This window comes from Adiantum capillus-veneris, chromosome 6 (assembly GCF_014529385.1).
Source record: "Adiantum capillus-veneris isolate H3 chromosome 6, ASM1452938v2, whole genome shotgun sequence".
NCBI lineage: Eukaryota > Viridiplantae > Streptophyta > Polypodiopsida > Polypodiales > Pteridaceae > Adiantum > Adiantum capillus-veneris.
Window position 1 is genome coordinate 34,597,247 of NC_140936.1, and position 25,824 is coordinate 34,623,070.

Here is a 25,824-nt window from a genome sequence, read left to right on the forward strand (position 1 = left end):
AATCAAAAGATGTGAGCGCGAGTAGAAAAGAGCGTTATACACCATGGAAGCTACTTAGAGAGCCAGAGCTTTTACAGCACGGAGCAAAATTGTTCAAATACAATATTTGTGGCTTTAAGAGATCTCTCTCTCATCCTCGCATAACTCAGCATAACTTCCTATATCTATATAGAGCTCTCCGTTTAAACACATATCCTCTGTTTCATTTTGTAGCTCCTCTGCATGCACCCCATATAGAGTAGTAGCATCTTGATGCTCGTCTGGCACCACCGCAGCGGCTTCTGATTGAGCATCTTCTCTGATCTCCTCCATTGATGTCGTTGTGATTGGTACATGGTAGCCTTCATACGTCCTTGCACTACGAGGGGCTACCTCTATGACGTACCACCAGTTTGATGTAGACTTTGTAGGATGAAATACTACCTGCCAGAGCCACATAACTTACATGAGAGCTTTCAAGCACATAACTTGTAAAAGGGGGATGTTAACTATTTATATACTTACTTGTTCACAATGCTCGGGTAGTACGAAAGTGTCTCTTAGGTCAGTCCATTTCTTAGTAGAATCCACCTCAAGAAAACCAGACTCTCCTCTACGCACAGTAGCGTTTCGACCCTCCATGATTATCTTGAACCATTGCACGTCGAACAAGTCGACAAAAAATCCTCTGTAATCGATCCTCAAAATCTCTTGCAGCGTGCCGAAGTAAGTGAGTTCCGCCACCACGGGATCTGCATCAGAGGAACGTCGTCGACTAGACTGTTCAAATTTTGCCATGATTCCACAATCTTGAGTAAAACGCTTTTTGTCGATTCGTTCCACCCTAAAATGTCGACCTTTACACCATGCTGCTGTGTATGACTTATACTACAACGAACAAAGATTATGAGTGGCCGTTCAAACGTTTATAAATAAAGTCACTTGCTAGTCGTACATTGCAAACTTACCTTGGTCGCGCAACCCCGAGAGTACTCCCACTCTTCTTCAGTCACTTCGTCACCGCATTGTTGTGCGCTTTTCAATTGGTTGTGCAACCATCTTAAGCTCATGAAGGTTGGTAGGCTCTCCAGAACCGCTGGATAGTGCATCGGTGGTCGTCTTCCCCGTCTCCACTCGATTCGTGCCCTTTGTCGCTCTTGCTTTGCATCCTCATATTGTGAAATCCACTTTTGCATCACTGGATTGTGAAGCATGCAAAATCGGTTGATTTTAGCCTCTAGATCTTCCGTCATCTTCTTCTCAACACCGAGATTGCACATGACAATCCCAGATATGCGCTCATCATCTATGGTTTGCCATAGCGTGTCCCGGGATTTATCAAATCCGTCTAGCCACTCTCCAATGTACACTAGGGACTCTGATACCAACCAACCTTCTGCCATGCTACCCTCCGGACGTGCCTTTTGACGCACATATCCCTTAAGCGTTTTCATGAAACGCTCTAAGAAGAACATCCATCTGGAATGAACTGTGCCAGCTATTTCCACCTCATCAACTATGTGAACAAGAAGATGCACCTGAATGGTTAGTATTGTAGTAGGAAAATGTTTCTCAAACATGCACACAAGCTCCGCAGCATTTAGTTTGGCGAATGGTATGGAGTCTACGTCGATCTCCTTTTGTGAGATCCATTGCACCAGCTTTGCAAGTTTGTAGATTGTGTTACGGATGTCGAGAGACAAACATCCCTCAATGGCAACCGGTAAAATAAACTGTAAAGTATGTGCAGCAATGATATTAAAGTCCACATTTTATGCAATGATATTAAAGTCCACTATGAACGTACCTGACACATTTTATGCCAATCGTGTGACTTCAAACCGGTAAGCTTTTCTTCTTTAGTAAAACATGTTCGGAGCGAGTGCATTACACCAGTGGGGGTCCGCAAAGATCGAATGGCCTCTTTTACTTTGCGTTCTTGGGCTCCTGTGAAAATCCATGGTGCTTTAGGAAGTTTTATCGATCCATCAGACGCTGTTTGCGGCCAATATTGCTCCATACGATCCACATTTCTAAGGTCAACTCTGGCTCCCAAAGTATCTTTCTTGCCGGTCAAATGGTCCCATAGTAGATTACCCACATTCTTGAATATGTGCATTGGATCGAGCAAGTGATTGATCACGAGTCGGGGCCAGTATGGTAACTCGTACCATAGAGATAGTCTCTTCATCCCTGGAGGCAATCCGTCATCGCACATCTCCTTCTGCTCTAACCATGCTTGTGCAGACATCCTTGGTGGCTCTCTTCCCAAAAAGCCGTCGCGTAACACATGATTCTCCGGAAGATACGCTTGATGACCTTCGTAGATTTGCTTCTTCAGTGAGGGTGCCCTACGTGCATTCAGTCTAGGTCCACATGTGACACATGCTCTGTATCCGCTTGTTTGAAGCCCTGCATGTATACACATGATAATAGATCAACTATGGGGAAAAACAAGATTTACAGTGTCTGAGTGAGGAGTGTCAATAGATCACCTGAGCATTCTGTTAGCCCGGGATAGTCATGCATGGTCCACATTAGAATACCTCTGATCAAAGCATTCCGTCGTCCTGTGTGTCGGCTCATATCCACCACCTCTATGCCAATCCACAATTGTTGTAGCTCTTCCAATAGTGGACGAAGATACACATCCATATTCCCCACTTTATATCGCCCTGGCACAATCAAGCTTAGCCATAGGTGCCCCTTCTTCGTAGTCAACCACGGGGGAATGTTGTAGTTGACGATGACAACGGGCCATACACTGTAAGATGTTGATCTTTGACCAAATGGATTTACGCCATCCATAGCCAGGCCTAAGCGCAAATTTCGAGCTTCCCTGGCAAAATCCGACCATGTTCCATCTATATGTTTCCAGGCTGCGCAATCTGCAGGAATTCGTAGCACACCATCTGAAGATTTATTCTCCTCATGCCATGATGCTAGGGCGGCCATGGACTTACATTCGAAGAAATGCTTGATGCGAGGAAGCAAAGGAAAATGTCGCAAAACCTTTTGTGGAATTTTTGTCCCGTGGAGATCTACTCGATATCTTTCGGAATCACATTTCGGACACTTCTCCATGTCTGTGTATTCCCCTCTGAAAAGAATGCAGTCATTAGGACAAGCGTGGATAGAATTGTAATCCATCCCCAAGTTTCGCAAAATCTTTCTTGCTTCATCTCGGGAATCTGGCATCACATTGTCAGCTGGTAGAATGTGCTCTTTCAGCAATCTACACAACATAAAAATATGATACAGTCGTGTAAAAATCTATCAGATCATTATACATTTAGAGTTCTATTAAAGTAAACTAATTGTAATAGATCACCTGAAAAGCGCTGTGACGCTAGTGTCACTCCATCCAAACTTTGTCTGCATGTTGAGAAGAACCAGGAGTGCTTTCAATCTAGACATACGTGCTCCATTATACAATGACGTATCGGCTTCACTTTTCATATCATCATAGATAAGCCTTTCTGAATCCATGATCGTCTCGATCATTTCATCAATCTCGGGCTCAAACATTGCCTTGTTGGGAATGTGCTCTGCATGATCATCCCCCGAGATGTCAGAGGGTACATCTTGTGGCCTCACATATGCTGCTTGACCAAAGCGCCTGCGAATACGTCTATTGGGTTGCAAGATTGCTGCTTGTTGGCCAGCGTCAGAGTCCGACGAGTTATAATTGGCAACAACTCGATCTATAATAGATGGATCGAACTCGCCAAATTCGCGAACGTGCTGCAAAGAAACACGTCTTGTCCGTCGCACAGCATGCTTGCATTGATTACAAGGACATAAGACCCTCGTTGAGAGATAGGTGTTTCGGTTGGACGGTCCCACATCCTCGTCGCTACTCATAATGAGGATAAAAAACTTATAACCTGGACAACAAATTTAATATTCTATTGGCATTCTTCGTCTTATCTCTCTCTCTCTCTCTTTCTCTCTCTCTCTCTCTCTCTCTCTTTACCTCACATTCTCTAGTCATGTCCAATCCCCGCACACCTCGGTCTAGAGGTGCACGGAGATCAGAACCACCGGGTTATAATCTCGTCTTTATTGGTCAATACCTATATTTGTGGGTACAAGAAATCTACACACCCACGTCTACATGATACTGCATGTAGTGGACAAAATCCCTTTGCCTCTTCTCTAGCTGTAGCACTTCACTTCATCTTAACATCTTTTCACAGTAGATCTTTTCACTGTTCGTCTAACTCTAAACCCTAAACCGTAAGTAATTCTTGCGTGGACTCGATCTAACGTAAATAAGCGTAAATCTAAATAAACGTAAATCTAACTAAAAATAAAGCTAAATCTAATTTAACGTAAGTCTAATGACTAGAGGTTGTTTAGATGGTCATTGTGTCGGGGATGTAGTGACTCTTGTCGCCCTGAAGATCCACCTTCTTCCCTATCTTCTGAGGACATTTCACCAGTACTTTTGGATCGACGGAGCCCACCATGAGTGAAGGCAGCAATACCCTATATTCCATTGAGGGCTTTCTTCACCCGCTTCATGCAGGCATCGCAGTCTATGGAGACCCGCATCTAATCTAATATAATGTAAATCTAAATCTAGCTTAAATAAACGTAAATCTAGTTAAAAATAAACCTAAATCTAATTTAATGTAAGTCTACATATAACCTAATCTTTAACGTCTTTTAAGATAGTTTCCTACGACGTTATAACTCTCTTCTTCCTGTGTGTGTGCGCGTGTGCCAATAAAAAGAGATAAATGGTATAACCTTTCTATCACCCATGCCAAGTATGATAGATTGATTATGCCATTTCCCTCTTGAATAGTAGGTCTTCAGTTCAACTCCTCGTCGGCTAGATCTTTAGGTCTTTTAATTTTAATTAGTTTCCTACGACGCTCCCTTAGTTTCTCTTTCTTTCTCTCTCAATGTGTGTGCGTTTTTTTGGATCGTATGCATGTTTTCTTTCTCTTTTCCTCTCTCAATGTGTGCGTTTTTTGTTTATGCATGTTCTCTCTCTCTTTTCCTCTCTCAATGCGTGCGTTTTTTGTTTATGCATGCTCTCTCTCTCTTTTTCTCTCTCAATGTGTGTGTGCATTCTTTGTTTATGTATGTGTGTGCGTTTTTGTTTTTGTTTGTACTCTCTCTCTCTCTCTCTCTCTCTCTCTCTCTCTCTCAAAAACACTATGTGTGTGTGTATGTGTGTGTGTGAGAGAGAGAGAGAGGGAGAGAGAAAGAGGGGAAGGGAACATGAGAATGAGGAGAGGGAAGGAGCATACCTGGCTCTCCTTCCTCTCCTCGTGTGTGTGTGTGTGTGTGTGTGTGTGTGTGTGTGTGTGTGGAGAAGAAAAGAGAGAGAGAGAGAGAGAGTGAGGGAGAGCGTTACCTGCTCTTTGCTTGAGGGCGCCGAAAAACTCAGATCTGAGATCTGCGTTTTTGGGCGCACTCGGTTATTTTTTTTACCCCAGCTGGCGTCGCTATGAGCGTCGCTATAAGCGTCGCTATAAGCGTCGCAAATTTACAAATAAATTTGCGACGCTCATAGCGACGCTTATAGCGACGCTCATAGCGACGCCGGGAATTTTTTTTTTGAGCGTCGCTGTGTGAGCGTCGCTAATATGAAGAGCCTTTTGTAGTGAAAGGGGCCATTTAAGGAGTTTGAATTTGCCTCTCTCTATTAAAACGGGTGCATGGATAATTTTTTGCAAACAAACTCCAAAGTTGGCAGAGGTTTGACAGTTAGAATGTCCTCTTCAAGCTATGTCTACTGATATATAGCACACCATGAGATTCCTCATATTTTAGAAGATTTTTTTTTAATTCACGTAGATTCTGACAGAGTTGTCATATCATAGGTGAATCAAAAAAAGAATCTTCTAGAATCTTCTAAAATATGAAGAATCTCATGGCGTGCTATATATCAGTAGATAGAGCTTGAAGAAGACATTCTAACTATCAAACCTCCGTCAACTTTGGAGTTTGTTTGCAAAAATTTATCCATGCGTCCGTTTTGGTAGAGAAAGGTAAAATCAAACTCCTTAAAGGTCCCCTTTGTGAGTTCAAATTTCACCTAATGAGAAAGATAGACATAATATAGCCACTGCTCCTCGAAACGGTAATTTGTTTGAATTTTCTCTTAATGGTGCTATAGCAAATGTTGCTCTAGATGATCATGATTGCAAAGTATGGCATCACCGTTTTGTTCATGGTGATTTCTCAAAACTCCTTGATCTTCAGCATCATGATCTTGTTCATGGCATGGATCTTAAAGCTCATCCCTAGATGGAAATTTATGAGTTTTGTGCTCTTGGGAAACATAATTGTAAACCCCTTCCTCTCTCAAATACGGTTTATTCTTATGACATATTAAATCTTGTTCATAATGATATATGTGGACCTCTACCTTCTTCAAGATCACAATATCGCTACTTCATTACCTTCATTGTTAATTTCTCATGGTATACAATTGTATTTCTACTTAGACAAAATTCTGAGGCATTATCTCTTTTCAAACAATTCCACAAGGATGTTGAACTTCAAACTAGTTGTCACCTCAAGTAGCTTGGTAGTGACAATGGAGGCAAATATGTTTCTTGAGAGTTTGTGAGTTACTATGCTAATAGTGGAATTCATCATGAACACACTATTCCATATTCACCTCAACAGAACGGCGTTGCTGAATGAAAGAATCGCACTTTTCTCAATACTGTAAGATGTATGCTAATTCATTCTAAGTTATCTCGTGTTTTCTGGGTTGAAGCTACTTTGATAGCAGTATTTATTCAAAATCATCTTCCTACTACTGCACCCTCTGATAAGATACCCATCATAGCATGGACAAGAAACATTCCTTCTGTATCTCATTTTTTATTCTTTGGATGTATTGCTTATATTCATGTTCTCAAAGAAAAACGAACGAAGCTTGACTCCTGATCTTAAAGTTATTTTTACTGGATTGTCTAACACTTGCAAAGGCTACAAATTCTACGACCCTTCCTCCAAGAAAGTAATGTGTGAATTGTGATCCTACTTTTAACGAACAACTTATGGGAGGCTCATGGTCCATGGATGATTTTGATGATATTAAAACTTTTCTTCATGCTTTTCCATTTCTTTTAGATGATGAAACTTTTCCTATAGAGTAGCTTTCCTCTTGACAACCATTCACTCAAAATGTTACCAATGATGATATTGATATTTTTGTGGATCTTCCTATTGATTTTGAACATGGTTCATGTCATGTTTATGATGACGATATTGTTGATAATACTTTTTGTACTTTTGAAGATCCAATTACTTATAATGAAGCTATCTCTTCACCACAAAAGGATCAATGGCTATGGAAGCAGAGCACGATTCTGTTATCTCTAAAGGTACATGGATACTAGCTAAATTACCTCATGGTCGTACAACTATCAAGTGTAAGTGGGTGTATAAGACAAAGGTAAAAAAAATTGGATCTTTTGACAAATTCAAGTCATGTTTAGTTGCAAAAGGTTACTCCCAAGTTGCTGGTGCTGATTATCAAGAGACCTTTTCACCAGTTGTTTGCATTACAAGTGTTTCAGTTTTATCGGCATTTGTTGTTCAATTTGATTTAGAAGCTCATCAAATGGATGTGCGAACTACTTTTCTGAATGGTGATTTGAAAGAGGAAATTTATATGGAACAACCAAAAGGGTTTGTTATTGTAGGTAAAAAAGACCTTGTTGCTCAACTCCATAAGGCACTATATGGTCTCAAACAAGCTTCGTGGGCATGGTATACAAAATTTGATCTTTTTCTCATCTCTAAAGGATTTATCTCTTGCTCTTCAAGCCCCAACTTATACATCAAACACCAAGGTAGCAATTTTGTGATTCTTTCTCTTTATGTGGATGATACCATCCTTGTTTCCAATGATTTGGGATTTCTTTAGCAAGTGAAAAAGTTATTGTCTTTTGCATTTGATATGGTGGATCTTGGAGAGATTCACACGTGTCTTGGCATTCAGATTCAATGCATGAAACGGCACAAAAGGTATTTTATTCCTTTGACAGTCAAAGTTTATTGCAAATACAATTCAAAAATTTGGTATGGAATCTGCACATTTGGCCAACATACCTTGTCTTGCGAGTTCTATGAAGAACACTTCTGATAGTGACAGTCAACTTGTCACAAATCAACTTTATGCTAACTTGATTGGATATCTTTAGTTTGTTGTCATGAACACTCGTCCTGATATTTTGTTTGTTGCTAATTATCCTGGAAAACATCTTGCATGTCCTTCTCTTAATAAGCATTGGTCTGCAGAAAAGCGTGTAGTGAAATACTTAAAAGACACTACAAATTTTGGTTTGGTCTATCAACGATAACTAACATTGGATTCTATGAAATCTCTTTCTCTTTTGGATTACACAGATGCACATTGGGAAATATCACATTTATCTATGTGATCTACTAGTGGAAATTGCTTCTTTATGAATGGTTGTCTTGTTTCTTGGACCAGCAAGAAACAACGTTGTGTTGCAGTTTCTACGATTGAGTCAGAATAGGTTGCAGCATCACTTGCAGCTCATGAGATGGTCTGGTTTTGACAAATGATGGTTGATTTGATCACTCTCCTCTTTCTAGAACACCCTTGTGGTGTGACAACCAGAGTGCCATTAGTTTTGCAAAAGACTATGTTCAACATAATAAATCAAAGCACATTGCTGTCCATTATCATTATGTCAGGTATGAAGTACACAAATGCACCATAATGATTGAACACTATCCAAGTGACCATATGATTGCAAACATTCTTGCCAAAGTCCCCAATGAGTCACGTTTCATTCTCTTGTGCTCGGAGCTTGGAGTTGCTTCGGCCTCACTCTTTCTAGATTAGCTTCTCTGCTATTGTGATACCTTTGTACATATCACATTGTAATCCTATAGGTATCATGCACTATGCACACTCCACACTTGCACATTGTGATCTATGAGTCACTTGTATATTTATACATAGATACACAATTCACTTTCACATCATCATTGCGGGTTCATAGTTTTACATTGTATAGGGGCTTGGGTTTGAGTGGGGGTGTTGGAAAAGTAACTCAAAAGAGGCAAAAGAATGGCCACCTCAGTACTGCAGAAGATCGTGATGACTCCAACTCTTAGGTCAAAAGATGAGGGCTAGCAACAAGTATCTCATATTTCATGTAAATGGTCCAAAGCATAGGCTAGGGCCTTGGGACAAATCAATGGTCTCCTGCCAGAGGTCTCCTACTAGATTTCCCAAAGCCCCCTTTCCTATATGAAAACATATTCAAAGTTTTGGGGAAGACGAATCAAGAGGACCTTTTCACTTCCAAGTTGGATACCATGCAGGTTCCAACAAAAAAGGAGCCAATGGAAGAGGACAACTTGAATGGGAACTCTATTGAACAGTTCCTGGAGGTAGAAGAATTTGTCCCCCTATCCCAATGATGGATACTCTCTCTATTCAATCTTGGAACGTGAAGGGATTAAAACCCCAGAAGAAGGGAACTCTCTTCTGGGAAGAAGTGAAGAAAGAGAAGGCAGTCAATTGCTGGGCCATCCAAGAGCACCTTTTGGATGCTCGTATTAAGAGAAAACATGCTGTAAGAAAAAAACTTATCTTTTATGGGGAAGGAAGTGACGGTCTCAATGGTATCTTGTTCATTGTTGGTAGAGATTTGGATCCAAAGATGGTTCTAAACCACCCCTCCGGACGAGTCCTTGGTGTTAGAACTAGATGGGACAATCAACCTATCACCATAGTAAATGTTTACGGCCCTTGCAATGCAAAGGAAAGATGGTTCTAAACCACCCCTCCGGACGAGTCCTTGGTGTTAGAATTAGATGGGACAATCAACCTATCACCATAGTAAATGTTTACGGCCCTTGCAATGCAAAGGATAGAGCTAAATTGTGGATGCAGCTCAGGGATACTCCGATCGATGGGGAGTGGCTGATAATTGGAGATTTCAATATGGTCGAGAAAATCAAGGAGAGAACAGGCTCCACCAGTATATTGGCTGGTTTAAAAAATTCTAAATGGCTGAGCTTATGTGAGAAGTGGGATATGATTGACTTGTGGGAAGTGGGCCCGTGGAAGAGCATGCATGGATTCACCTACACAAGCCTTCAGTATGCCTGCACTACCTCCCGATTGGACAAATGCTACTACTCTCATCAAGCTGACTGGATCTCATCGACGTTAGAGATGAAGGTAATCTCAACAAAACCCTCTCCAATCACATGCCATTACACTTACAACTCAAGAAAAAGATAGGGGGGGGGGGGGGGGGGGGGGGGGGGTTCCCAGAGAGGGGAGAAAAATCTTCTGGTTACAAGGACACACCTGTTCAAACATCCTCTCTTCAGAAGCATCGCCAAGAAAGCGTTGGGAAAGCTCAAGAAAGATGTGGGGATGAATAAACCTACTGCTTGGAATATATTTGTTCGGAGTGTGCAAAAAGCTATTAAAACTTTGGGTCCCCGGGTTAAAAAAGCCAATGAGTCACATATCAAACGTCTCACAGAGGAGGTAGCACAATTAGACTCTAGGAAGGCTACCGGATTGGCTACCAAGGATGAGCACAAGCGATGGCTTGAAGCTAAATCTCACCTGGCCAATGAACAACTAGAGGAAATCAAGAAGGCAAGATTGATCTCTAGGGAAATTTTCCTTCTAACCAAGCACATTTTTTAGGGCTCACTTTCAGAGGTGGCGTGCAAGTGCTCGATGATGAGAAAGGGAATACAATTCAAAACCAAGATGAGATGGCTTGACTTATGATCAATTATCTCAACCAAATTATCGGCCAACCAGAGACCCAATCTCAGGAAGTGGAAGAAGCCCGAGCGTCTTTACTTGGGAGTGTTGAAAAGAAGGTTCCCCAGGAGGAAGCCAACCACATGGAAAAGGCCTTCTCTGAGGAGGAATGCTCAGCGGCACTAAAAGCTCTTGGCAATGAAAAGTCCCCCGGTTGGGATGGACTGACGACTGAATTCTTCAGGAAATATTGGGATGATCTCAAGGGTCCAGTCACACGGATGGACAATCAAGCTGTATTCAAAGAGTCATTGGATGCAAGTGTTAAGAGGGGGCTTATCAAGCCCATCCCCAAACAGATCTTCTTCTCTCGACATAAACATTGGTGCCCCATTACGATGATGTCAATAGCATAAAAAATTATTGCCAAGGCAATAGCTCTCACACTTGCCCACTTGCGCTCCTCCTAAGTTGGATCATCTCTCCCCATCAACACGGGTTCATTAAAGGGAGATCTATATATGATAGTATCTTGGCAGCAATGGTAGGAATAGAGTATGCATCCTTCTCTAAGCAAGAGTGCATCTTGCTATAGCTGGACCTCGACAAAGCCTATGATAGAATAGAATGGTTCTATATAGAAGAAGTCATGGGAGATCTGGGCTTAGGGCCTTGCCTTTGTCACCTCATATGCACACTAGGCGTTGGTAGCCAATGAGAGCTCCTATTTAACGACAAAATTATGGGCTCTTTTGAGGTTAAAAGGTTTATTAAGCAAGGATGTCCCTTGGCCCCCTTGCCTTTTGCCATCGGATTGCATCCTCTCATTACGATGCTCAAAGCGAGTGCTACGCGGGGAGAGATTCAAGATCTGGCATCACCGAGCAACGACCAGCTATTGGCCAAAATGTTCGCAGATGATTCTCTCCTATTCTTGAAGGTGTGCCCTCAAGTTGTCAGGAGAGCTATGGAGATTGTGCAAACATTTGCAGTGGGCTCGGGATCTAAGTGCAATATAGAGAAGTCAAGGCTTATCTCCCTGTCAGAGAATGACTCTTTTGACCCTCCAGTCTGGACAGGAGAGATTATCTCAAAAGGGAGTATATTCAGAAACTTGGGAGCCCCCGTAGGGGTGGACGTAATCCACACGCAAAGATTTCAATGGGTCCTTGAAAATAATAAGCTAAAAAATGAGAAGATGGGAGTTCGTTCTCCTCCCCTTCCAAAGCTAGATTAAAGTGATTAATGCTTTTATGATCTTGTATATTGCTTTCCTTAGCCCTCTGCTCAAGATGGCTAAGTGTAACTGGAAAGAATTCTTAAAACCAGTGAAAATGTTTCTTTGGAAGAACAAAAACATGCAAAAAATTCTAAACAATTCAATATTGGTTTTGAGAAAGACCCCTTGAAAAGACAAATCCAAATATATCTTTTTTTTAAATTTCAATACTCACAATTTTGAGTACAATATAAATTAAGCATAAAAGAGAATTACATGAAAGTCCTACTCCAACAACTTGAGACAAAGCATCAAAGATCCATCGACCATATTCCAAAGACTACATTCATCATAAGTACATCAGCTCTTATGGAAGCCACATTTGTATAGAGTAGGAGACTTACATCCACAAAAAGGATGATTTTTGGAACACGCCTACAAGTTTTGAAAGCCATCTCTATGGAGAACGTTGCGACACATTCTAGATACCGCCAAGAATCTGATTTTCAAGGGAGCCAACAAAACATGACCAAAAACAACCAGAGAACGCAACATGCAATCCAAATATATCTTTTTTTTTTCAAACTCACAACAATGAGTGTATGAATTATATTAAACAAAATAATGTATAAAGATACCTCACCTAGTGACGAGCGTTGAGGGCTAACATATACAATGGATAACAATTGGACTACCCTATGAGGAAATCAAGAAGATGTCAGTTTTGTCCTACCAGAACGGTGTTAAAGGCCCCGTCCAATCGTCTGAGGACTTCCTTTTACCAATGGAGATAATAAGTTTCTTGCTTTCCCTTACTATTTAGGTGAAGTTTGCAGTAATAAGAGCTTTCTCAAACACCCTATGGTTCCCGATCTTCCACATTTCTTTAAAATAGCAAAACGTGACAATTTCCATGCATACCAAGAGCGCTTGACTTTTATTTAACCTTCATCCCTTCAAAGAACAAGTCGTTTTTTAAGAATCCTATCCTCCAAATCTTTTTTTTTTCCATACTCACAATTGTGAGTTGAGATAATTTATATTAACCCGTTAAGAATACAACATCCCTCAAGCACAACATGTGCCTTGAGGGGGCTAGGGTTCCATCAGAGACTTGTACATAGAATACCTAAGAGATGAGTAAATCCTAACCTCTTGGGTATTCTAAACAGCTCAAAGTATGCTTCCATCCTTCATCTTTGCCTACTACCTCTCTTCTTGAAATCCTCCATATCCTAAGAAGTCAAATTTGCATTGAATAACAAAATCCTCACGAACTACCTTTGTTTGTTAGGTGCACTTAAATTTATACATTAACCTAGAGTTGATAGTCTCTTTACTTTTCATAGTCAAAAGGATTTTCATTTATGACAATCTTATCCTTCACTTCTGCATTGTAGATTATGTGAAAGCTTTTCCTTGAAGTGAGACAGTTGTGACACAAGGACGTGTTGAGCTCTCAACATTTTCTCAAGTTCTTTCATAAAGAGAATAGAAGGGGATATAGCCAACATTTATATATTTTCCTATGTAGCCCCTCTTGCACCTCGATAATCTTAGAAAATCGCCTCATAGAGCTAACATTTTGGATTTACTTTTGGAATGGAAGCCCTTATAAATCCATGCCATGGACACATACAATCAATAAAAGAACCCCTAATGCCTGCTCTAATGCATGGAGATGTCTTGCTCTCCATTTATGAAAAAAGAGAATGAGATCCAATTGGAGTCTTTTGACTTTCTCTGCTCGAATTGGAATTAGTCAAGGTAGCCTCCAATTTGAAAGCACATGGTGGAAAAAACTGATAAAGCCATTATTGGTGGGTGTATATGTCCCCAGATTCAAATTAGTGGGCCTTGCTATAGTACTGAGGTTTGTGGGGTTTATTTTATTCTTTATACCTTCTTCATGTGTACCCTTTCTAGTCTACTATGATGTGTACCTTTTTTAGTCTACTATGATGCCAATGTGGCATGAGTCATGTGGTAAACCATGTGATGGCATGTGGTTTCTTTTTCACCCCATGATGTACCCATGATACCACCCTCTATGATGCCTCAATGAAAGCATGTATAGGTGGTACCACTTTTAGCACTTTTTGATGTATCCTTTACAAAAAGTGGATATTGGTAAGCGTTTTATCCTTCTCCATGTAAAACTGTGAAAACGATTTAAAAATTAATAACCCCTTTTGATACACTCACATGATACTCACATACTTATTAAGTGATCCCCATGAGATTTTCTCGAGGACTTCACTTAATAATTTTGTGATTATCATGTGAGTGTAATAGAAGGGGTTATTAAATTTTATTTTTTCACATACAAAAGGGTATTATAAAATGTCATTGAGAAAAAAATTACCGATTTAATAAAAAAAGAGCATATTTTATTTGTCAAACTTTCACAAAAATGGAGTTTTAAAATAATCCTTCACCACGCAATATACACAACTTATCCATAGTGAGACCCCTCGAGGAGATTCTCTCTTTTTTAATGCATAATCAAGAGTTATTATATAGTCTACATTGTGCTCTACTCTTTGATCGCTCATGCATGTGCGTGGGCACGCACACACAGAAACCATAATTGCTACACTCACTAATCCTTGTACAATGGGTATCAGATCTTGAAGGAGATTATTACTTCCTTTTGGTAATTAGCATTATCTATCTCTTTAATTACTTGTAAAGTAAATGAGCTTGGGCATGCCCTTGGATGTACCAGTAAGCCACTACCCTTTGGAGTTAGTGGAGATTATGATTGCTCTACATTATTGCATCTACTATTTCAACACTTCTTCCTCAAAAATCTCCATTAGGATCATTAATAAGATCATGCTGTGAATCTCCTTAATCTCACTCATATGTGATTAGAGATTAGTTCCATAGCAAAATTTCAATTTTCATCTGCGTCAATAATCATGAGCCTATTACTAAGTGAGAGCCATCTGCAAAGTCGGCAAGGAACCTATAAAAGAGGTAGTGTCAAGCAATTTTTTTCATTTGAATGGATTAAAAATTTTCTAAGATCAACATCTCATGCATCAAGAAACACACTCCAAGCAAGTCTAGTGCGGAATCAATAACAACAACAACACATTAGCTAGCAATCAAAGATGGTGGTCAACTTTGCCATTCGTTCTTGCTATTTGTATCACACCCTTGACACAATCCAGTTTGGTGACTTGGACATACACAAGGTTGCGCACCTAGTTTGGAGAATTGCATGCAAGAGAAGGCAATATAGCATGCCTTGAGACAACCAAAGGGACACTAACACACAAGGAGAAACCAACATTGGCATCCGCGGCATCAGTCTCAAGTACTTGAGCTCATTATCCTACAAGCAACACCTTAGAAAGCGACATCTTATCTCCAAAAGTGCAAGTGAGTATTGATTGGACATGCTCATCTGTGGATATTTCTTTAGTAGCATCCAAGAGCGGATTACAAAGGCACACCCCTCTCAACATATGCAATGGCTTACCTAATTTTGGCAAGAACAAATTCAACCCCGTATGTGTGCACACATGATCACACATTTAAGGTAGTTGCACACTCTGATTGAGTGGGTGCAAAAATAGAACATAATTGATAAAACCCCACCTCAGTATCATCAAGCCATTGCACACACAATAGGTGCAATTTGGGATGCAAAGATCTCATTGGTGCACTCATCTCACTGATCCTTTCCAAAATTTGGTGCTAACTCTAAGCAACAATCAATCTCTCTTTGTAGGTTATAATTGGGAAGCAAAAATGTATGGCATAGCACGAGAAAATAAATCAAGTTCTTCTTTATCTACTAAAAAGGATGAGGTTTTTATATCTTTTGAAGTGGCTATTTACACACAAAAAACTTGTTTTCAAGTGGCCGCTCACACATTCTTTTCTAAGAGGGCCTTCTCACAAAGAGAGCAGTTATATTCTTTAAAAAGGATCCGGATGAGGTTTTTAAATCTTTTGAAGTGCTATTTACACACAAAATGCTTGTTTTCAAGTGGCCATTCACACATTGTTTCATCTGTTCTAAGAGGGCCTTCTCACAAAGAGAGCATCTATATTTAAAAATGTTTGTAGCTCACATTAAGATTCTTCAAGGAGAGGCTCCACAAAAATCCACAAAGCATGGTGCATCACTTTGTCACAATGTATGACACATTTGCTATGGATCATACACATTTGACCTCAATGTGTAAAGGTGACAATGATGCACAACTAAAGCACAAAGAAATATATGTAAATCTCTCACCCAGAACAAAAATCTAGGAGAAAATCATAATCAAGGAGAGGGACCAAAGAAACCGGCGTTGTGCATCGTCGCGGCAAAGATCAAGAGTAGAAGAAGAAGTAGCAAAAGTGAACGAGAAAATATTTTCTTGTTTCTTGCGACTATGAGTATGACGACTTTCTCTAACTTGTTTTTTTGCGTTTACCTCTTAGTGTATTTTTTTGGAGATTGCTTGGATTAGCGTGGTCTCAATCTTGTTTACATTTGCTCGAGGGGAGGTTTTTTGTAATTTGTCTCTTGAATTAAAGATGTTATGTCACTTGAATTGGAGATGTGTAGCAATTTGTCTCAAGGATGGGACATGCTAGTTTCTACTCTTGGGTTGGAGTGTGCTATTTCAAATTGTCCCTAGTCATAGTCCAAACCACCAGGGAAGGGTTGTTGGGTTTTGTGGGCTGTCCGATTTCTTTTACCTTCTTTGTGTATACCTTCTCTAGTCTACTAGAATGCCAATGTGGCATGAGTCATGGGATGGCATGTGTTTTTTTTCACTATGGATGATGATGTTTATGGTGAGGTGTTACCCTATGATGTAACCATGATGTCACCCTCTATGATGCCTATATAAGGGCAGATTTGCATGCTTCCATGGACATCATTTCATTAATGTGAGCAAACTTTGTCGCCTAGTGAAAATGTTGCAAGCGAGTGCTCAACTCCACCAATTTCGGCAGAGTTGGGAAAACTATGCGCCTCTCTCTCTACCTTCTCCCATCCGTTGCAATTCAGCGAAGAAGAAGAAGACAAAGCTCGCAGCAAAATTAATGGCTTTGGACGAGTAGAGGAGTGTGAGCAATGATCATGATGAGACCCGAGGTCCCGAGGGAGCATGAGCCATGGGCAGACAGAGGCATGCTCGCGGCTGCAGGCAGTGTACGAACGGCGGACGTTAGAAAAGGCCCCTTCTTTTGTGGCGCCAATCCTGGCGGCGCCAATATGAACTACCTCAGGGTCGTGTAGTCAACTGCCTGGCCGTCACCGACAGCTGCCCCTCCCTCAGCTATTGCAGCCCGTTTGCCACATGTATGGTCCCTGTCCGCCCTCCACAACGACTTTACAACCAGCGACGGGCGCGCGCGCGAGCGAGAGAGAGAGAGAGAGAGAGAGAGAGAGCTCAACGAAGGCCCCATGTACCTGCTGTCCGAATAGCTCCCCACGGTCAAACTGATTATAGTAGACTATTCATAATTTGGAGCTCATTTTGGGCTTCATTGACTTTTAAGTGCTCTTAAGTGCTCTGTAGTGAGAGGGACGACGCCCTCAATCATAAGTGACACTTTGAGAGTAACGGGATCAACCGTGGAGGTTTAATCCGTTGTTGATCAAATTTCATTGATAATAAAATATAGGGTTCCATCGCGTTGTGGTTGCCTATTGAACCCCCCATCTCCCCTTCCATAATGTTGTACTCTATTCATCCTAGCTAGCGTGTGTGTCGTTGCAATGGATTCAAGACCTTGTGTATAAAACCTTGCCCCCCGTTTTTGCGGTGATCCCACGTTTCACATCGTGCGTGCCCCGCCGATCAATTACCTGGCATTGATCCCTCCACTCTGACCCCGTGTCACTAATAGACGAGGGACTACGTCCAAGTTTTGTTTTGGAACCAAGTCACCCCAAGGACAACAAGGGAAAGGAGAATTTGAAATACGCCTTGTATAGAAAAATGTTTGGCTTCTCGTAGCCTTGCAAGCACTGCACCATTCCGTGCAAAATTGATAGTATTAAGCTAGTAGGTGGTACCAGCTAAAAGAAAATCAAAAAATCTTCGAAATCTTTGAAAATGTTGTCTTGCAATTTCCAGGTGAGTACGTAGGTCTATGGTTGGGTAGGGTAAAATGAGAGCATGCTTCACCTGCATGCGGGGATGAGGGATGAGGAGAAACTAGCGGGACAACAACTTGCAGGGACAAGAGGCGTAGATATAGAGAAGTATGGCACAAAGAGAGAGGAAATGAAACTACATATCGCGAGATGAATGGGAGAGAAAAGATTTTATTTTTTGATAATAATCTTATACTACTATCGTGGACAACGAGTTGAGCACAATGAGAAGGTTACTGCATGTGACATCTCTATGTGCTTGACCACCAGAATTCAATTCTGATTGTGCTTTTTCTTTATGTGCGTGCAAACTAGGAGAAGATAGAGTGGAACGGAGTCCACAAAGATCCCATCTAATAAGATAGAGAACTTGCTAGTAGGGTGGCGGGAAAAGTAGAAAACCTATCATTCAGGAAGGAAAGCAAGTAGAACATTTAACTAAAGACTCTTGCCAATGTTAGCCGAATGTGTATGGATTCCACTTTAATCGAAAACTTCTCATGAGCTGGCATCCCCCAGGCCCCACTCCTTCTCTTGTGAAATCAACCAAGTTTTAGCAAAATGCCTATTGCACCTGCTCACCTTGGGTGCACACGGCTCTTAAGATGAACTAGTATGTGACCCACGCGTTGCTGTGGTCATAAAATTTTAAAAGAAGAGTCGCAAAACCGTGGGTTCTCCAAGGGCTTTGTGGTTCTTGAAGCAAAGGCAATGCCCCATGTCCTAGGTGTCCCCAACATTGTGGATTAACAACAACTATAGAAAGTTGACTTTAGGACGTGGTCACACGAGGCTCAGTTATAATTAAGTTGAACAGTTGAGTTTCCTGAGTGAAGCAGCTCAATTCTACTACGCCAAGGATGTTGTAAGTATGCAAAAATCGACATAGTTGCAAAGGCCTATCGCGTGTACCTTTTTTTTTATACTTTTTTTAAGCTTGCGCATGTTGACGACCTTGTGTGCACCTCTTTGAGAGAGAGAGAGAGAGAGAGAGAGAGAGAGAGAGAGAGAGAGAGAGAGAGAGAGAGAGAGAGAGAGAGAGCCGGTTACACGACCATGACAGCTGCAGCACATGCAGAGCAAACGTTTTGTAGTGGGCGCATCCAAGGCCAATTATCGGCTCGTGGTTGGAGCTCAACCGCTAGGTGGCAGCAACGTAGGTTCAGTTTTGGCTCAATCTTTTTGCACGACCATGGAGCAGACTCAATAATCATTGAATTTCTAAAAATAAAGCATAGTGGGCACAATTATCAATTACTGATAGTTGTGACTCGCGTGACCACCACCTTAAATGTGTGTCTTGCTGTATGTAATGTTGCTTAGGTAGTGTATACAATGAGGTTGGGACAGCCAAGGAGTTTTTTGTATGTTGACGGCCACATTCCACGTGTGTGTGTGTGAGAGAGAGAGTAACAAATAATAGATTATGAGAGTTTAAATCTCTATGAGAGAAAGAATAGCAAATAACAAATTATGAATGATAATTTAAATCTCTCATAGAGATATAAACTCTCATAATCATATTATTTGTTACTCTCTCATAGAGTTTAAATCTCCACGAGAGAAAGAATAGCAAATAACAAATTATGAACTTTAATTTAAATCTCTTTGTGAGAGAGAATATAAATAATAAATTATGAGCATTAGTTTAAATCTCTTTGAGAGAGATTATTCCCTCTCTCTCTCTCTCTCTCTCTCTCTCTCACACACACACACACACACACACACACACACACACACACATACACACACACCCCAAAAGTGTTGTAGTGATTGCTTCAATGTGAGCACCTTGGTTGGCATGGGCGGTCACCACATTTGTGATAAAGGGGCCATGTTTTGGTATCCAAGTAAGCTTTTGATGGTGTGTATCATGTCAATGCCAAGGAGCTAATGCATGCTATTTCTTATGCTCTCACTTTACATTGGTTACAATAAGTTCAATGCAAAGAAAATAGCAAAGAAAGATGATGTGCAAGAGAAAAGGGTATTTTTAGAGTGTTGCATGCTCTTACTATATTGTCAATATCTATGAATAGCATATTGTATTATATGATTCATATCTCGATGGTAGAGTTTAGAGGTCTACTCTTTTTTAGGCATGCAATAAGTCACAACCTATGATCCTTCGTAGCTTATCCAAATCCCAGATTCCCACCAGCTTATCTGATTCATGCATGTTATCGCAATGCCAAGAAAATTCCAAACCTTCCTCAGGCTATGTACGGATGAAAGCATGTTAACCTGTCATGCTTTTTCATGTCCCGAACAATGCTAACTAGCACAATTTTGACATATGCTAACTAGTACAATAACTTGAGCTACATCTCCAAGATCTATGACATATGATATATCAATAGAAAGCACTTGAAACAAGGAATCCAAATGTACAACCTCCGACAAATTTTGATATTATTTGTAAAAAATTTACCGGACGCCCAACTTTTTGAAGATGTGCTAACTTGAAACTGCTAACTAGCACAAAAAGCGCGACAGGTTAACATGCTTTCACTTGTACATCTTGATCTCAATATAGTAGCTTTGATAAGCAACAATCACAAACTTTATCAGCTTGCCACCATTTCTCCTTTGTCAATTTGCCTTTGCCCCCATTGATTGGATGGATTGTACTCAATCTTTATGGCTACATGGACATGCACATCCACACTTTGCTACAATTTACTACGTTTTGATTATAAATTAAACTATCACGGTCCTACTTTGCCATAGGTTTTCCCTCTTATTCCTACATCAATATGCATTGGCCTCACTATTGGCTTGAATATGTCACCATGCCTCACATGGAACCCTTACATATTGTCATAACCGATAGAGACATCCTTCTTACTCTGCCACATATTGACATAGTGACATATGAGGTATCTTTTTGGTTAGCTCCCTACTTTACCTAACCTTCTATCCTTTTTACTCAGTTCCCTTTTATACGTACACGAGCTTACTCAATTATCTTTGAGTTATCTTTCCCTTTCTTGAGATAGTACCTACGTGTAGGCACCAAACTTGGTATTCACTTGAATATTGAGCTCATAGTCCTTAGTTCTTCAAAAGACACCTGAGATCCCAATAGAGTCTAAACTCGCTCCTCATTACATGTGTTGTTTCTTTTAGGGCTTTGTATACCATCAAGGCCGGATCTTTCTATCGTGGTAAGACATAGACACTTGCCTATCTTGGTTCCACTTCTAAACAGGTGTCTATTTGCTTGGAGATAGTATAAATATCAAAATATTAAATTTGAAGACTGAAGTTTCTTTATGGCCTTCAAAAGAAAAAGTAGAGTAACCCTTTAAGTGACACATTGCCTCAAGGGCTCCTCTCTCTCTGTGTCTCTCTCTCTCTCTCTCTCTCTCTCTCTCTCTCTCTCTCTCTCTCTAACACACACACACACACACATCAGTGCCCCATGAAAGGGTGTAGCAGATTTTCAATAGGTGTGCTAGGGGTGGTGAGAGAGTGATCATTTTTTGTATTGGGATTCAACTTTTCTACATCTATCATACTCTTCTATTTTGGGGCTATTTGAGATTGTCAATGTTTGCAATAAGCTAGGTTTAGCGTATTCTTGCCACTAAAATTGTAAAATTTTGGCTAGATTTCAAGCTTGCCAAATGAAGAAAATTGAGAAAATTTTGCAAGTTTTAGTGTCAATACTACCAATTCTTCAAATTTAAACCTGAAATTCAAAAGCCTATTTGGATGTGCAATTTTTTTATCTTAAGATTTCTTCGATTAGAAAAAATATTTTTGGCAGGCACTATTCGAGAAACCCTTCCTCCCCCCCTCTCTCTCTCTCTCTCTCTCTCTCTCTCTCTCTCTATGCACGCTCATGCTGTCCCACATAAAGTGTAGGTAGCTCCAACTGACCCCGCGATCATTCAACTCTGACCCTTTGTGCAAAGCTACAACATGCAATGTGCACATTCTCAGGGCTAGAAGGAAAATTATACATGAAGGTGCCAAGTGCGAGATTTTAACTCAACACTATACAATGCATGAAATCTTTGAAAGTTCTACATTTTTGAAAGCTCGAGTATAAATTTCAAGGCTAGAAAAGAAAATCTCCGCACAATTTAGCCCGGGCACATCCCATGGGATCGACATTGGAGGTCATTCGAGCCGTCAAATTTGGATTGTCGAGTAAATTCAGGGCGAAAAAGTAAATTTGGGCCAATAAGTAAATTTGAGCTAGTCAAAACTGACTCGCACCTTGTACATCAAAGCCATGACTTGCCCTATTTAAGGCATGGGCTCTAACCACCACGTTCACATGCTTTCACTGAAGATCATGGTACTCCTATGCATTACATTGTAAGTGCATACTGATTTGTAAATTTGGGTGCATGCGTGTCATGATCTGTCACCTCCACCTTTGATTCCATTTAACCACGCCCCGTGCCATATAGTGCTCAGTGTTCTTTACTGTCTTTAAAATACGAAGTAGAGCCACTCTTTACAAAAACAAAAGTAATCACCTTTAAAAATTGAAAGCTCTAGTGAAACTCCATGGCCTTGCTAAAGAGTTTAAATAATTTAAATATAGCTATAGGACTAAGTATTGTGACTTTTTGATAGAATTGAGACATAGAAACTAAGTCGGTGACCGCATGTACATCCTTATCCTTTTTTTTTTCCATACTCACAATTGTGGGTTGAGAAAATTTATATTAACTGGAAAATGATAAATGTGTCTTGAGGAGGTAAGGGTTCCAATAGGGTCTTGTACATAGACAAACAAGCAACCAAAATGGGGGTGCTACAAAAACATTCTTAAGTGTTCTAAGCAACTTAGCGCATGATTCAATTCGTCATCCTTGATTGTTGTCCCTCTCTATGCTTGTATACCATGGATAATCTCAGTGCTTAGATGCACAATAACTGTTTGTGTCTTGAGGAGGTAAGGGTTCCAATAGGGTCTTGTACATAGACAAACAAGCAACCAAAATGGGGGTGCTACAAAAACATTCTTAAGTGTTCTAAGCAACTTAGCGCATGATTCAATTCGTCATCCTTGATAGTTGTCCCTCTCTATGCTTGTATACCATGGATAATCTCAGTGCTTAGATGCACAATAACTGTTGGGGTATAAAGCCTAATGTGGTCGCCCAGGTAAGTGGGCGGGCCGCCAGGTATGTACACATATTCTTTTGTTAAAACCTAATAAGAACTTACTATGCTCTACACATTACAGTAGAGCGAGTTCACCATATCATCGTGCTCTTCTTCTCGCACTCTCTCTCGCGTCGCACTTCCGTTCGTACTCCTTCAATAACATCAAATTGATCCATAACCAATTTTGCCTCAAATATCCGAAGCTTCCTAGATTTTCGGATCTGATTCAGGTAGCAGATTCTAGTGATTTGGGTGCACACTGAAATGGGCTAGCTTTGAAATCCACGGCCTCCCAGGATCATATAATAGTAAAGAAAATAATCTTGCAAGTCTTCCATACCCATTTGCACACTTTAGCAGTCATCCCCCTTGAGGTAGGGAACTTACAGATCATATGAGTTGTAATGGAATTGATATTTTATTGTTTAGTGTAGCTGATAGGTGGAAAAGGCTAAGGGTTATGCGAAAGGATCTCAAAAGGATATTATATTCTATGTATAATCTATTACTCAAATGTTCTTTTCTGAGATTTGGCCATTTATGACCAGCGGACTAGTTTGTACTCACATTGACCTTTCAAGAAATCTATAAATGAAATTTGTGCAAGAGGGAAATGGTCACTCTTGCATGGAGAGAAATTTCACCCAGTGCCTGTGTACTTCTTCTCTCCTCTCATCTCTTCTCTCTCACCAATTTGGCGTAGCACTCCACTCTAGGAGGTGCATCAGCACGTGCTCTTTTTCTCTCTTCCGCTCTCCATCTCTCTCTGTTCCTGTTGTGCTCGATTATGGGTTTGTGAGAGTTGTCAAGTATGTAAATTTGTTCGTTTATGACTTGATGTGCGCTATTTTTGAGTATTCTTGCAGGGCACACCGTGCCTCCGTTTGTAGCAGTGGTTTCATAGCAAAGGCTACTTTCTCGGATTTTCCACAATCATGACTATGGATATTGACATGACCAAAGATAATTCATGCATACATGCCACTTAATTCTTCTTGTTTAAAGAATTACATGTTTGTGATTAATTATTATTAATCTGTCAAGTTCACATGTGTGTTTGGATTATTTAGGAATCATAGTATTGTCATGGTGCTGTGAATTGGAGTGTAATGATCGGTTATAGTGACAATTTACTTAGAGAGAAAGAGTTAGGCCATTGTATCGCCTGAAACATTGGAAAGAATAAGAATAATAAGAATATAAGAACAAAATGATCTTAGGAAGCGACCCCAAGTGCAGTAGAAGAAGAGTTATGTCATAGAAAATTATCCAAGAGATCTCAAAGCCGAAGCGGCTTTGATATTTTAAGAGCCTAGACTCCAAATCTACTACACTAGGGTGATCTCGGCCACTGTTCGGCTTCGACAAAGGTCAGTGCAGGCCATTTTTGACTACGTGGTCTCAGCGGGTGCAGATCCGACTCTGCAAATTTGGGGTTTTCGGCCTACGACTAAAGGTGCTGAGGATATCGACACTCCCAGAGTGTTGATTTGTGGTTGTCTACACATCGAAGGACGGCTCACAGTTCTTGGAGGCGTTTCACATACGAAACGGGCGCAAACTGTAGGCGACATCCACTAGTTCATTAGGTAGCTTGTGTTTGCTGCTTGATATTCCAGATTTCATATTGACATTGCAGGTACTTCCACATGGGATGTATTGTCTGAGATGATGTATGTCTGTTGAGGGTTTGCTGGCTGTGAGTCACGCAACAAACAACTGCCGCAGCGGTTACAACATACAGTGGGAAATTTGTGGATGTATGATTTTGTGGGAAGTGTATGTATTGTCAGATTTACTGCAACCTTTGTTGAGGGTCGAGTGAGGTTTTATTGAGTTGGGGGATTCTCGAATGTTGAGATCCTTTCGATGATACAGGTCTTGGAGCGATCCCTCGAGCACCCTTAGATAGGCAGCTAGGATGTATTGATTGTGAGTTAGACAGTTGGGATTGCATCTTTGATTTACTGCCGTTGAGGCATTGTCGCAATCTATGCTTATAGGACAGTGAGAGACAGTACAGGTGCAGGACAGGTTTACCCGCAGCTTACAGTGTCGGAGAGACAGTGTTTTTTGAGCTGTTTTTTGGTCTGTTTTTGAGTACACCAGAGCCATTTTACAAAGGAGACTCTGCCAGAATTTATGCAGAATCTGAAGCTTTCTTGGTTCATTTGACAGGTTGATATTGGTTCAGAGGTTAGTTTACAGGGGAAACTCTGCCGAATTTTTCCCAGGAAAGTAAACCACTGTGAAGCGTAGCTATGGCTGGATCACAGGACACTGCTCTTTACAATATCAAGAAGCTGGATGGAACCAATTTCCCATTGTGGAAGAAGAATATTTGGCACGTGTTGGTACAAAAGAAGAAGATAAAACCTATAAATCTCAAGGGGATAAAACCAGAAGATATGGACGAAGATGAATGGAGCGAAATGGATGAATTGGCACTTTCTACCATTATGCTGACTTTGGCAGAAAACGTTTACTTCAATGTAGCAGACGAGATGTCGGCTTATCAAGCATGGATAAAGCTGAGTGATCTTTATGAGAAGCAGAGTGCAGCTTCACAGGTATACTGGCTTAAGAAGCTTGTTGACTTGAAGATGAAAGAAGGGACACCTATGTCCAATC